This window comes from Anarrhichthys ocellatus, unplaced genomic scaffold (genome assembly GCF_004355925.1).
Source record: "Anarrhichthys ocellatus isolate YVR2014 unplaced genomic scaffold, GSC_Weel_1.0 scaffold11, whole genome shotgun sequence".
NCBI classification, from domain to species: domain Eukaryota; kingdom Metazoa; phylum Chordata; class Actinopteri; order Perciformes; family Anarhichadidae; genus Anarrhichthys; species Anarrhichthys ocellatus.
Window position 1 is genome coordinate 6,985,264 of NW_022280041.1, and position 14,497 is coordinate 6,999,760.

The following is a 14,497-nucleotide window of genomic DNA, read 5'->3' on the forward strand; positions in this document are numbered from 1 at the left end:
TGTGTGTGTGTGTGTGTGTGTGTGTGTGTGTGTGTGTGTGTGTGTGTATATACATGTGAGGAAAAGAAAAAGCAGGGACATGTGTGTCTATGTGTGCACACTCTGGTATGCATTTAGAGTATACCCACAGACGTTTGTCGATGAGAGGGTGTGTGTGTGTTATCAAAGTGTGTGTACCTTCCCTCCAGGGGATCAACGTTAATGCATAATACATAGCTCCATATTTCTGACTGTAACAGCAATAATGTTGGCGCTCTGAGTTTATGAAGAGGAGATCAGGTGTAGGAGAAAGTGATTACAGGGCATAAACACTGCAACTGATATTGCTTTACAGTGAGAAATGACTGGCATGAAGATGGCAGTAGCTGAAGACAGCCCTGAAGAAGAGCGCCAGCAACAATGTTAATCAGGTGCTTTACTGCAGTGATTGTCGGTAGTTATGGAGGAGTCACACGGATAACGAGTTGTCCCTGGCGAATTAAATTGAAGCTCAATTCAGGCCAAGTGTCGGGACGCTGAGGCATAAAGATTCCAAATGTGTGTTCACTCATTAAGCTTCAGGATATGATGATGATCTGGCTCGGCTCTGTTTATTTGTATATGCAATTTACATCAACAATGGAGATTTATTAGTGTAATCGGGCAGCCCTCTTCTTCTGGTAATATACTGTATGCAATTATGGAGTTAATAGCATTTTAGCTTGAGACTATGCATTGTGTGTAGCATTTTTAATTAGACCTCAGAGGGATTGTTTATATCCCTTTTTATTATTTGATTTCCGTCATGGTTGCTTGCCGTTTGTCTTTCAAATTTCATCCAGAGCAAGATCTGACCCCACAGTCTTCATCTCCGAATCGAAATTTGAAGGCAGCCTTAGATAAGGTTTAAGGAATAAATAAATAGCAGTTCAAAGCTGGCATATCAGTGGCTCCTCATTCTGTGTCCAGGGGCTTGCCCGCATGCTTCTGCCTGTGTCAGAATTTTCATCTTCCCGTTCTCCCCAGCTGCTTTCCCTCGCACGGCTCTCTCCCTCTCGCTCACACAGATGGCAGAGGGGTCGAAGCACTTTAATGAATTTTCAAAGGAGCTGCATTGGCAATATTAAAAGGAGCTCAAAAACTTAAACGCTTCTGACACTGGAGTCACACGCATGCGCACAATGACGTGGTCGTAAAGGTACAAAAGCATAAACGCGCTCTGGCAGGCATGAATGGCCGTACACACATAAACACCATTGTTACTTTCTTCAAAAAACAATAACATCCACAAACACGGAGAGAAAATATCACACCCTACACACCGTCGACATTTTTAATTATCTCCATTAGAATGACAGACACCCGCTGGAAGGTCAAAAGTCAATTTTAATGACGAGCCTACATATGGCAGCCACCGTGTTGCCTTGCAAGGGAAACGAGCGCCACTTCTGCTGATCCATCTGTCCCGTGGTAATGACTGCACCTGGCCTCACATGGGCCAGTGCACACAGGTACCAGAGCTCTCAGAACCAGCTCGGTGCACAGAGGGAAACACAATTAAAAAGCAATGAGCACGCTCACATCTTGCGGCCACAGTGTTTACTCATTATGTCTAATTATCTATTTGAGTCAGAGATTTAAAAGTCAAGCTTTTTAGACAGTCAGCGTGAGCGTTTAAGGTGCACTGAGGCCATAAATGACTGATCTTGGACCTGATGAATTTCACTTGGAAATGCAGTCAATTGGTCAGGCGTGTCCTCATGACCTGTGTTAATGGTTTTCTTGTTGCGAGAGGCCAATGTTTGGGAACCTGATTTGTGAGTAGGGAGTGTCAAACATCATTAAAGCCTTACTCTTTTTGCTTCACCAGAGCCTGAAGGAATCAAGCCTCTTTTAGCTGGCCTTGATCGTGCCAGTCGAAATATGACTGCCTGTAGGCCCCCCCCCCGTCGTTCCCCCGTCCCCCCGTCTTCACAAGTGGCGTATATGAAGGGCCAAGCCAGTGCTGCGCTGCCATAGGCATCACGGCGATTGCCTCTCCCTCTTTTTTATTTCTTCCTTTCTACTCTGTCCTTGCGGCTACTTCTCCCCAGGCGAAAGAATCTTTATCCCACTTCTACGTAGCTGAACTCAGGGTCAGAACTGAGAACAGAGCATCATGCCCACAGGCATCTGATCTCCCCAACTTCTGATCACTCATCAAGGTCTGTAAGGCAGCATTCTTTAAAATGCTGCATTTGAAAAAGTCCCTTAAATCTTTTTAACACAAGAGAGTGGACATGGCCCCTCGGAAGATACATCAGACCAGGGTTGCATTTGATTTAGCTCTGTTCTTTCTTTCACCATTGTATAGCATATCAGAAGGGATTAGGGCAATAACATATGGACTCTTTTTAATATCCTAAAGATATGTTTTAACTTTTCATGACAAACATTATGATTAAACATTAAGATTGCATTTATTTGAGCAAAAAGAGAGTACAATTATGTATTATTTTATACAGAAAAACAGTTATTAACTTGTCTGTCATCATCTAATTTGACTATATTCTGACCTGAGGAAAGAAAATATCTGAATATCAGGAGAGCGTTGAGGATATGGGGATTGAGTGATACAGAGCATTGTCGTAGCGCTTCTGTTTTTCAAACAGGAGACAGCTGCAGCAGAAGAAGAACATCTGCCGCGGTACTAACACAAGCATACCTTGTTTCCATACTGTCATGCCTGAGCGGCCTTTAAACCGGACAGCGCTGAGTCTGAGTTTGAAGTTTCTATATCTGCGTTCATCAGGCTGTCACTCACAAAGTAATTATTCACACCTCGACTTGAAGAGAGATTAAAAACAAGTGAGCTATTTTTTTTTTTACCCCTCAAAGAACAGCCTTATAGCTTTGGAGCCAATCTGGCTTCTTCTCTGAGTTGTGTAAACTTCTAGATACTTCAGCAGTCTGTGTGAGCCCAGGCCATCTGTAGCCTCCGTCAGTGCTTCTCTACGTCTTTGTTGCAACAGAAAAAAAAGAGGTAATGTTTATATCAGCTCAGATGGAAGGGTGCAAGCTCTCTCAGAATCATTGATAACACGGCAGCTCTGTCCTCTCTTCTGCAATGTCTGTTTCGCACCTTCTCCCTTCTCTCTCTCTGCATTGAGGCCTTTTTTGCAGCTAACTGGAGCTTGGCCAGCCAGAGCCATTTTGTCCCATTATGTGGTACTGTAAAAAAAGAAGAAAAAAACAAAACAAACAGCTGCTCCCATTCCACACTGGTGAACAGGTTAAATTGTGACACAAGGAACAAGGCTTTTTTTCGTCATGGTCTAAATTGACTGACAACAGGCGCTGGAGGTTCCACTGCTCCCTCTCGAGCTGCCTTCCAGCTCCATTGCTTTTGATTTGCAATTAGCGGCCACCACAGTCCTGCAGACATTTTAGAGACAGAACTCTCGCTCTCTCTTGCTGCATGTGTTTGTGTGTGTGTGTGTGTGCCTTCATTGACATGTTTTCATATGCCATTGTGAGAAAAATGGCGGATCCACTGATTGACTTAAATGAATCCGCGCACTGTAGAACTAGAGGAAAGAGGGATAGATGCCCACTGCAGTGGATCGGTTGAGTGCATGTGTAGTATAGGCTTAGTTTGAGTAATGATTGTGCCATCTCAAATGTAAGCTGCTCTATCATTTATTTAATTGATCTTTGTGTTGTTGTTTTTCCTGAAACAAGTGGTTATATTTTTTTAAATAAGAAGGTATTGGCATCTTTTTTTTTAAAAGAGGAATACAATTGAAGTCATTATGTTACAGGGGAAAAGCTCAGTATACTTCAACTCCAATACTAGTATTCAAAACCAGTGTATGTGGGCTGTAAGTGCACTTATAAATCAAGTGTTTAATAGCATTGAAATATGCATGCTTGGCATAATATACCAAACCATAAAAGTCCCATTTTCTAGGACATTTCCCTATTAAAACAGAGAAGAGCCCAGCAATTAGATACTTGTTGATCTTGTAGAAAGATACATTTAGAATGAAATAAGAGATAAGAGCTACTTAAGATACTTATCAAATGCAGAAAAATACAGCTTTCCCTTTTCCCTCCACTGACCTCAGAGCTAAATTAGCTGCCACCCTGATCACCTTCAGTCCTTCATCTCTGAGGAGTTGAAAGTTGTAGCGGTGGGCGAGGGTATAGTCTAAAACGGAATGTGGGCGAGAAAGGTTTTGACAGGATTTCCAATGGCTGGCGAAGAACAATTGAGGATGATTAACAACCCCATAAAACCCTCACAGATATACTGTGTTCATTTGTGTAATGGGACTTAAAAGTCAGAATCGTTATGGACAATTAAGGCCAGATCAAAAGATGGTGAATTATTTCCCAAAACTTCCAAATCATGAGCGCAGTCTTCATCATCAGACGCTGTACCATTTCAAAAGCAAACACCGGTTATTATCATATTGATTGGAGCGTTTGTGGCGATAACACATATTTATGTACAAATAGATACACCAGCGGTGCAAAGGCATATTAACTTATCAGCAGTTGGCTGTCAGGGACCAAACAAAACTGCTCCTCAGATTCCCTTAAAATGCGGAGTTGTCCCCGCTGTGGTGCACTGACTGTTATGTGATGAATGAGGAAAGTCAAGACTGGCTGTGTCAAAAAGAATCTCCCTTGAGGAAACTGATGTCCTTGTCCTACAGCTGCAGAGTCTCAGAGGACTGAATACACAGCACTGCAAATATCCCACCAAGGGCAGATGATGTCTCTCCAAGTTTAATCCAAATTTTTGGACGAAGTGTAATGTTTGTCGCCATGTTTTCTTTACACATCAATAGCTTTTTGGTGAAAAGACATTGTGTAAATACTAAATACCGAACATATTGATGCATTTAACAAGATGTGCTGCCCACAGTTGCATAGAAGTTTTAATTATAGGCTGCTTGAATCCCTAGTTAACTCAGCCCAGTACAGACTAGGCCGTGTATACAACTTGTTTATATATCGGGATGTGACTACCTGGGTAGAAATCAATGTGTATTTGTTGTTGTAGTAGTAGTCTTATGTCTTCATAAGCCCTTATTTGATTTAGTAAATGGGGCTACATACAATTTAAAAAAGTCTCTTAAACTAAAGAAACCTTCCAGTGTACTACTTCCCCAATACATTGTCGCACAAGACATTTCATGAGCAATGGCAATATCAAGGGAAAATTGACTAATAAAATTGTCACATCACATACAAGAAAGTAACCCATTTTATCTGGAAGGAAACTCAAAGGGTTCACGGTGTGGCCGCCAGTTACTCATCTTGGCATAGCCATTTCTGCCTTATTGCAAAGGCTCGCCAAAGCAAAACTTGAGCCCATGCCTTCACTAAAACCCATGCCTGAGCAGTGATATGCTGCTCACTATGTTGCATCACAGAGGCTTTTTGTAATTCCCCAGCACTGACCACTCCAAACATCCCCAAATCCCTCTTGTCAATACAGAAAAGACAACATGAGGAGCAGACTTCTCAGCTTTTCTTTGGCTTGTCAAAAGTTTTTCTATCGTGTTGTGGGTTCTACACAGCATAACTAAGACCCTGGAAGCAGCTTATCTGCTTAAAACAGGAGGGTGAGAGAGGGTGAAAAACGTGTCTCCGTCTTCTATCTTTTCCACAGAGTGGGTTTATTGAAGCCACCAGAGCTTTGGGTTCTCCCTCTAGATTCCCCCTCCACCATCCCCACGAGTCTAATCCACTGAGGCCCAGGCTACCTCCACTGCTTTTGATTGGCCAGGCTTCCGAATATCCACCACAAAGGCTAAGGAAATATCTGTAATCTTCACTTCACCGCAAAAAGAGTGTCTGTTCAAAAACACGAAAGGTGATGAGATCACATTTAGAATGTTGCCACATCCCACGCATCTCCTCTCCATTGTTATTGTTGTCTTTCATCGGCGTCCATTCAAGTGTCTTGGTCTCTCACTCTACCAAACAACACTGATGCTAATGTCATTGAAACCCCAGGTGCTTCGAGGGGCTCTTGAAGTCTGACATCAGTCCCTGCCGCCCCCTCCCCTGGGTCCAATTTTCCCGGTATGAGGCTTCAAGGTCCTCAGCTGAGCTCTCTATTTAGCAACAACAGAAGCAGCGAGTGAGAATGTGTGTCAGACAGAATGGCAATGAGCGTCCCAGAGATTGAACCCCAGTCTTCCCCCCTTTTCCTGAAAGTAGATTTGTTCTCACGAGCCAAACAGACATTGTAATCACATTCCCCCACCGTTGATCCCCTTGGGATTTGTTGCATGCACACCAAAAATGTAAATGAATGCAGGGGAATAGAAACATCATTGGTGATAAATCATATTACTGGCAAATTATGCTTAGCAACACAACTAGACTGCACTGGTAAGCAATTGCAGCTCAGCTTTAGTCCTGCGTCTACTATTCCCCTCACACTGCATCCAGCTATTGTCAACTCACTCCATTTCCTTGTTTTATTGCACATTTACCAGGAAGCCAAACTGTACTTTGGAAGAGTACATTCGTAGAGGGACCACTTTAATTGTTAAACAAAAAAAAGAAAAACATGCTGTAACGGAAATCCAGTATAAACTGCTCTGGCTGCCAGGGAGTTGGCACAGGAAAGTGGAGAGTGCAGGTCTGATAATATCTCTTTCTATCATTTTTTGGAGATATGCCTGTTAGGCAGTGACGTAGTGAAAACATGGCCGGATGTTGCTTTTTTTTTTTTTAAGGGTACCCGTTCATTGTTTATTCAGTGGCCACCCTGAGGTCTTGTCGGGTAGTGCAGTACTGGCATTTTATTATGGTGTTGGAACCTTGGACGTTGGCAAGCTAGGGGAAATAGCAACGGTTTATGTGCACTGCATGGGTGAGAGATATCTCAGGGTGACTAAATTACCTCAGAGAAATACAGAGAGTGGGGAACACCTTGTGTGTATGGTTGTGGTTGTTTGTCCGGTGGTTATGTCACGCTGGTGCAAAAAGAATAAAAGGTTTGTCGGCAATTGATGAGGTTTTTGCTTACATCCTCTCTGCCTTCACCCTCAAAATCTTGAAACACCGACAAATATTAATGCAAGTTGTGCAAACTTTGAATCCTCGTGGGGAACTATCTCAGATGTTTCATGTTCCTCGATTAATAAATGATGTCCCCCTCTTGACAGGGACTATTCTTAACCCCAAGTCAGTACAATGCTGGGACACCGTCATTTTTCAGGAGAGCTAGTGACAGCCTCAGCCTGCATTGAAGTTCAGCTTGCTGTACATTGCAATTTGCTGACATTTGTCTTCTCTCTTTCTCTCTCTCTCTCTTATTTCCCCCCTCCCCCCTGCTCCCTCTTTTCTCCAATGGCCCGCTTACAGATGTGACCAACTATTCCACACTAGGTAAGACTCATTCAATTCCTCATAGCACTGTTCTCACTGTTTGAGATGCCATGAGTGTTTGGGAGAGATGTGAATGCATGAAAATGGAAGAGGGTTAGATTGGGGGGGGGGGGTGGAGTCGAAACGGCACCAAGATGCTGCTGTTTGCTCAGTAAGGTATGCAATGCTCTGCAGTCCTCCCCCATCCCATTTTCCCATATGTGTTCATGGGAATACACATGGTGGCTTTTTCTTGCAAGCGGATTGTGTGCTCTGTGCCTTCAATTTGAATATTATTCAAATGAGAATCAAATGGCCCAGATTGTTCAAAGAATATGCCGGCAGTGTTGACTTAAACAAGCATAGCACGGATGGTGTCCGTTTCCCACTGTGGTTTGTGTGGAAATATCTCATATGTTAAGCTGTGAACCCTTCCTCTGTTCAAAACTCCACATGTCAACATGAAACTCCTGGTACTGTGGACACCGACAGTGTCCATATGGTCACATAGCCTTGAAAGTCCTCTTCTCAGGGGAGAACTGTGTCTCAGGGACCTACTAATCTTTTGCTCACTTCATACGGACTTCATGGCAGGCTCAAGAGACTTTACACCAGCACTTAATTCCAAATCCACAAGCAAAAATATTGGTAATATCCAAACCCAGATATACATTGGCATAGCATTTTTCAAATGTTAGCCATAAAACATGATGGCTAAAATGCCAATATCATTCCTCTGGCAATGGCGGTAAACAGACGCACTTTGTGGCGCAATGACTATGCAAGCAAAAAATGTGTTGTATAAGCAGTGAACAAGGCTGACAAAAGCAGCAGACTTACATCCCCAACAATTGAATTGGGTTGGAACAAGCAGAACTCGGTGTGAAAGCAGTCCAGGCTGCTGAATGCCAAGACGAGTGTGCATTCTCTGTTTAGTCAGACTGTTTCTGGAGACGCTCAGCGGGCTGTAGGATCATGATGGAGGTCAACTGCACGATTGAATCAACCATAGCGGGGCCTCAGACCAGACCAGCAGGACCTTTCAACACTAACCACGGCTCTGAGCATCTGTTCATGGGGGGAAAATCAATCAACTCATCTTGAAGGTGGTGCAAGGAAACTGGACAAATGAGAAAACTAGCAAACGTTCATGTTATTCTTACTTGGCTGTTGTTTTGTCTCAGATACATAGTTGTTGTTTGTGCACTTGAGTTTTTCGTACTCGGACAGTTTTTGGATACTGCCACCTCATTGTGTAATTGAAAACCCAGCGCCATGCCACTACACTAGCACAGTTCGGCAACCAGGCAGAGCATCTGCAAGCAGTTCTGGTCCAACTCTCAACTCTTTGAGGCGGGCGCTGGCTGACTGCTCGGAAAAAGAAAACCCCTGGCTTGCTGAGAATAATAAGTACCCATGGGAAGCTGCCAGATGGACATTTACTGTGAGCCTAGCTGGAGAGGGAGAAATCTGTCAAACATCACACTAGGCATCTGTGGGGGAGCAGTGCAGGTTCACGTCCACTATGTCGAATGAGAGGAATGCTCTTTGTCGAGACTAAAAAGCTGTTCGATTTTTAACATATCATGTCTAGTTGATGCATTCACCTTCTTTCAAGGTCGGCAATCCACATTACATTAAAGCCACCTGTTGCAGCAAAAGCTTTAAATAATGTCCAGATAACGGACGCTTTAAAGACGTTTATCATACGATAGTATTGCAGATTGCAGACAGTCACTAAGTGCTGTGGAATGGTTTTCTTCATTTAACTCAAATTTACAGTTGCTATTAACTAACACCAAACTCAATTTGCAGCCCAATTCTGCTGTGCTGCTGATGCGAGACTTGAGATAAAGATCTACATGTTAGACCTGCAAAGCTTCTCTTATTTCTCCCTTAAATTTTGGTACCGGCAGTTGTGTCTGTCCCTATCATGGAATAATAAGGCAAAAGTATGTTTTTGCCTTAGATACTCCTTGAAGCCCTGTCTTTTGACTTGAAGTAGAAATGCCCAGTATTTTCATTTTTTTTGTTCATACACACTTCAATACAAAGCTGTCGGCGAGGAATTACAATTGGCTCATTATGCTCTCGGAAGCTCGAGGGTCTCAGTACTGGTACGGAGAGGGAGAATGAGCGAGAAAGAGCACAAAGAGTTCATCCTAGTATCGTCAGCAGTGAAATAGGACCTTGGTTCTCTTAGACAATCTGTGCACCAGTTATTATTGCATTATGTCTGGCAGCCCTCCTCTCAGACAGGAACTGAGCCACACTTGAACAGTGATATAACACTGGCAAAGAAGAGAGTGATTGCTGGCTGCTCAGTTAAGCAAATACCATTACGATGTTGAAGTCTAAAAGTAGATCTGTGCTTGGTAAAAAAATTATAAAAGGCCAGCCCGGACAGTATTCAAAGCACTGGTAGCTTTGTAATACACAGGAGTGGATTCTTCTGAAATGGTTCGGGTTTATTCATCTCTCAGAGGACAAGAACAATGCTATTCACGGATATCACAACACTTTCAAGTCTCCATCTGGGCTTCTCACGCCCTGGAAAAAACGTGCTTTTCAAAATATCAAGAACAACTGCTTGTTTGGAATCATATGTTTTTATGATAATTATGTGCATTATCTATACTTATGAGAGAGAATACATAGGTCATGGGTGAACGTAACAGAACATATGTTTTAGCAATGATCTTGAGTTCACTGCCCTCACAGGAATGCTTGTACGTAGAGCAAGTGAGCTGTCATAGCCCCAAATATTTGAAGAACAACCAGGACTTGCCCCTGTGGTGGGTCTTAATGTTAACGCTTTCACTAGTGGTGAGTTTCTCGGCCATGTCAAAAGCCTCCTGGCATTAACCAAAGCTCTTGAGGGAGATTCAAATTGCTGTATGTTAATTCTTTCCCCCTCTTTTTTTTAAAAACATCTACTGCAGGGTAAGTTTTTAATAAGAAATGTGACTGATGGCTTGTTAGCGTAAATTTGTATACATTCTACAGTAATTAGACATGACTGACGAATTCACCAAGTGCTTTTACAGCCCGCCTCTGAGAAATCTGCTAACATTGCATTTTGTTAGCAGAGCGTGCCGCTCCTTGCCTCTTCTTTTGATAGGCAATGTCCATATTTTCATAATAATCACCCATAATTGCAGATGATCACACGTGTGCATATTCATGCTATGCGCATGCAGATTCTTTAAGGGTGTTTGTGCCACAGTAATTTGGGCAGACACATTGATCGCCCCCATCCCTGCAAGAGAGGCGGTGCGGCTGTTACGAACAGATGGCTTATCTTTAACTTTATCAGCGACGGCAGTGTCACCAGCAAACGCGATAAGTTGCTCCAGTGCCTGGGGAGAGCGGCATCCATCAGTAACTAACAGCATATGGTGAAGGCACATTAAGGTGTCCTCTCTCTCTCTTTCCCCGCCTTCCTCTTCTATGAGTGGTTCTGCAGCCAAGCATCAGATGCCGACTTCACAGGACAAAGTGGTATGTGTGCATTTGAGTGTGTGCTGAGGGGCAGTGGGCACCCAATTTGAGATTGTGTGCTGTCTGTTTGATCCGTTTTATGTGATTTCAAAGCTCTGCGGTAATTCATTTACTTACTTATTTATTTTTTGCGTAGGATTAGAGTTGGCCCGAACTCCCAAACCCTATCTACCAACCATTTTTTTTTCTTGTTTGTGTCTTTAACAAGGTTTTAGGAGTTTAACATGGTTGTTCCCGGGCATGGTAAAATAAAGTTTATTTTCCATTTGGAGAGAAATCACAAGGCAATATCAGTAACTATGTCGGTGTCAAGAATTAGTGTTGTTTTTCCTCTCTCTCCAACTACAACAACCTAAATTGCCATCCCAACCTAACCGCCCTGGTGATGCTCTATTCCAACATTGGAAGGAAAGCGTGTTTACCAGACCCTCCATGTGTTGCATTCCTACATTAAGCTGAATTTCAATCAAAGTCTTGTTTGCTTGAGCAAGTTGCTCAGTCTTCCACGGACCAACATGACAGCATGGTGTTGGACACAAATCAGACGCACTACAAAAATTACCTTCACCTCCTGTGTGGATTGGGAAGTACACAGTAGCAGAAGAAGTGCTAATGATGAAAAGCTTCTCTCCCGAGGCATACACAAGTTGTTACATAATGGTATGTTTCAGTCCTTAACACACAAGACTACATTTATTATGAACAGCACTGCCCTAATGTTTCTAAGTTGAAATAAAAAGCCTTGTGTAAGTCGTCAGAACAAGTGACACCATGCCTGAAGGCAAGTGCCATTTCCTAACACTGACTACATTCGTTCACATTTTAGAGTCATTGTTTTTCAGCAATTACTTAATACCGTGTTATAATCACCTCCAGTGCTTTTAAATTTTACTCTTTTACTCTCTCTCGCTTTCAGCTTTGACATCCATTTCTTGCTAAATTCCAACTCATGTAAAAACCCTTTGATATGTCACAGCATGCATCCTACCCAACCCCTTCTAGCCTTGCCCTTTCTACTGTTATTCCCATGTTGACGTCTCTACGCAACAATAATTAGCCTGCTCTTCAAAAAATATTTTCTATTGTGTCTTCAGGGTTTGGTCATTAAATGAACAAAGGCAGTCAAAGGACTGACACAATATGCACAGCTGATTACGGGTGCAGCCATCACGGAACTTGATGAAGAAACAATCGGTGAATCTACTTGTTCTTACATCATCCTGTTATCTCATGTCGACGAGGCAACTTGTGCCAAGGACATGTTTCTCAAGTGCAGAAATGTGTTGTTTGACTTGTCGCAGCTTCTTTTTTTCCAGTCAGCTTGCGAAAACCCAGTTGCAGCGTTGCACATATAAAAGGTTAAGCTATAAGATGAAGTTCCTCTCTAAGTACAGTATGTGCATATATTATTTCCTGCATCTACAGGAATGATGCTGCTAATATGCAACTGTGCTGAGCTGGGATATCAGCTGAAGTTATATGGTCTCTTTTGAGACAGCACTGGCCCAAGCTGGCTCAAGCACCCTGCATCCATTTTGAGAATGATGAAGACCACTGGACAGAATCCATGGCCTTGCTCTTCTGAAGGTTGAAAGTCAGAGGTCGCTGGGTGGCCAACCCATCTGCCGGCCTGGCACTGCCACATACAGTACAGGCTGGACGTTCGTAATAGAGTGGCATGTTTCGTGGGTGTCTAAGCAGAGAGAGGCTGTGTTCACTGCCTGCTCAGATGTATACTCTACATCTACATCATAGCAAAGCATTCCAACAGATTACGTCATTACCACTGCTTTATTAACAGTGTTTGAAAGATGCAAAGTGACTAATGAATTCGTTTCATATGATTCATATGCTTAATAGAAGAATATTATAGCACACCTTGCATTCAAAACATGTTTCCACTGTGTGAAGGTACTATTACATTGTGTCATCAATATTGGGTCTGAACTTGAACTCAAGCATGGGGCCTACAATCATGGTAGGATTAACCTATTGGGGGGCCTGTGTATTTTGTATGCACTCAAGTTCTCATTAGATAAAGTGCACACAGCAGACTGCACATGGCAGTTACATCATGTGTGTTCAGGCACGATACTGATCAGAAGGTTACTTGCGTTTTGGCAGCAGAGTCCAATAATCACTCATTGTAGTCACTCATATGGAACGGAAGAAAATAAACGTAAAACCTATAATTAAAAAAACATGACCTGTCACGCAGCCTGTGTAAACAGCTGTGGTAATTAAAATAAAAATGTGTCATGGACAGCTAAAAAATATGGGCAAAACGCTGCCTGTGTAGACAAGATTAAAAAAGAAACTACCTATCATATTTCTAATTTCCCCATCTGACCCTCTATTTTAAAGTATTTGGTTCCTTCTCTTCTGTTTAATTTAGATTTTACTGTAAAGCCATTGCTAAACTAAACTAAAAGAAGATACCACATGAAAGATATTTACTCGAAAAGTCGTGCCATCCTACAACAGCTCCATTCAGAAATGATTGACAACCTTTAAGCTGGTCATTCAAGCCAAATTACTCGTTCAGAGGCAATTTACCAAGCATTTGATCAAGGACAAGAGGGATTCAGCTGTAACACTTGATATTCATGTTCAGCCTTGGTATTCGTCACATTTTCATATGTACCCACATCATCATTCAGAATAAAGCATTCACAAGTGAGCAGTCTTTCACACGATACAACAGAGTATGGGTTTGTAGCCTCAAAAGGTGGCTTGATCTATTAAATTATTTATTCTTGTTAATTACCCTTAATAGTGCAGCAAGCGACACTGCGTCACGATTAGGGGGCAGCAAAGCACAGCTCTGTAGAGGCTGCACTATATTTACCCTGCAGAGCTCTATGTATACACAAAGCTGCTCCACCATGTCCCAGTACAATACTACTTTCACTTTCTTGACCAGCACAAAAATAGAATAATGCCCTAATTAGTCCTCTGTGGCCCTGGCATACGGAGAATCCAGGTTTGTAAATACAGGAGAGGATGTGTCCTCGACTGTCCCTTGTTACAGATGAAAGGCCTGCAGCCAGATGGGGAATTTGAGCCAGGCTGTTTTTTTTTTCCTGCTCTGACATGTGCACTGACATTCCTGCAGGTCAAAAAGGGAAATTACTGTGAGGTTTGTGTTTGCTTGGGACCTCTGCTAAAGGGTTATCCTTTGGGGTAAGGACAGAACGGTGACCATGAGATTGGATTAGAGCTTGAGACGTATAAGGAGGTTAATGAACTGCTGTGTTTACGGGGGAAACAATTGTAATCTCACCACTATATTCTCACTCTAAGACAAAGCTCTGGTTACACATTGTACAGAGGGAGCATCTCAATAATGGCATTTGTTTCTTTTGTGTGGGGAAGTAGTGCGCCCGATACAGTATGCAGGGACATGGAAGGTGTGGAGCTGGCAGTGGTGGATGGACACGAAGCCAGTCTGACTTTAGAGTTTGGGTCCCATCAAAGACTACTGTTTCGTGAACAGTAAGCATTATGTTTCCCAAATCTTAACCAAATGTTTCAGTAAACTAACCCTATCAGAAACTCTTCTGTATATTTGCCACAACCATAATCTATTTAAGTGTCTTTCCAGACACCACTGAGAGTAAAACAAATATATAAAGTAACATGA

At 42.6% G+C, this 14,497-nt stretch overlaps 1 protein-coding gene across 29 annotated transcripts in view; it reads left to right on the forward strand.

Annotated features, from left to right (window-relative positions):
• LOC116385427 (receptor-type tyrosine-protein phosphatase delta) overlaps positions 1-14,497 on the forward strand; it is a 327,744-nt gene that overhangs the window by 82,208 nt on the left and 231,039 nt on the right. For all 29 annotated transcript variants that reach the window (XM_031850888.1, XM_031850897.1, XM_031850902.1 and 26 more), the window contains one exon: positions 7,351-7,374. The gene's annotated coding sequence lies outside the window, so the exon portion shown is untranslated. The remainder of the gene's footprint in view (positions 1-7,350; positions 7,375-14,497) is intronic.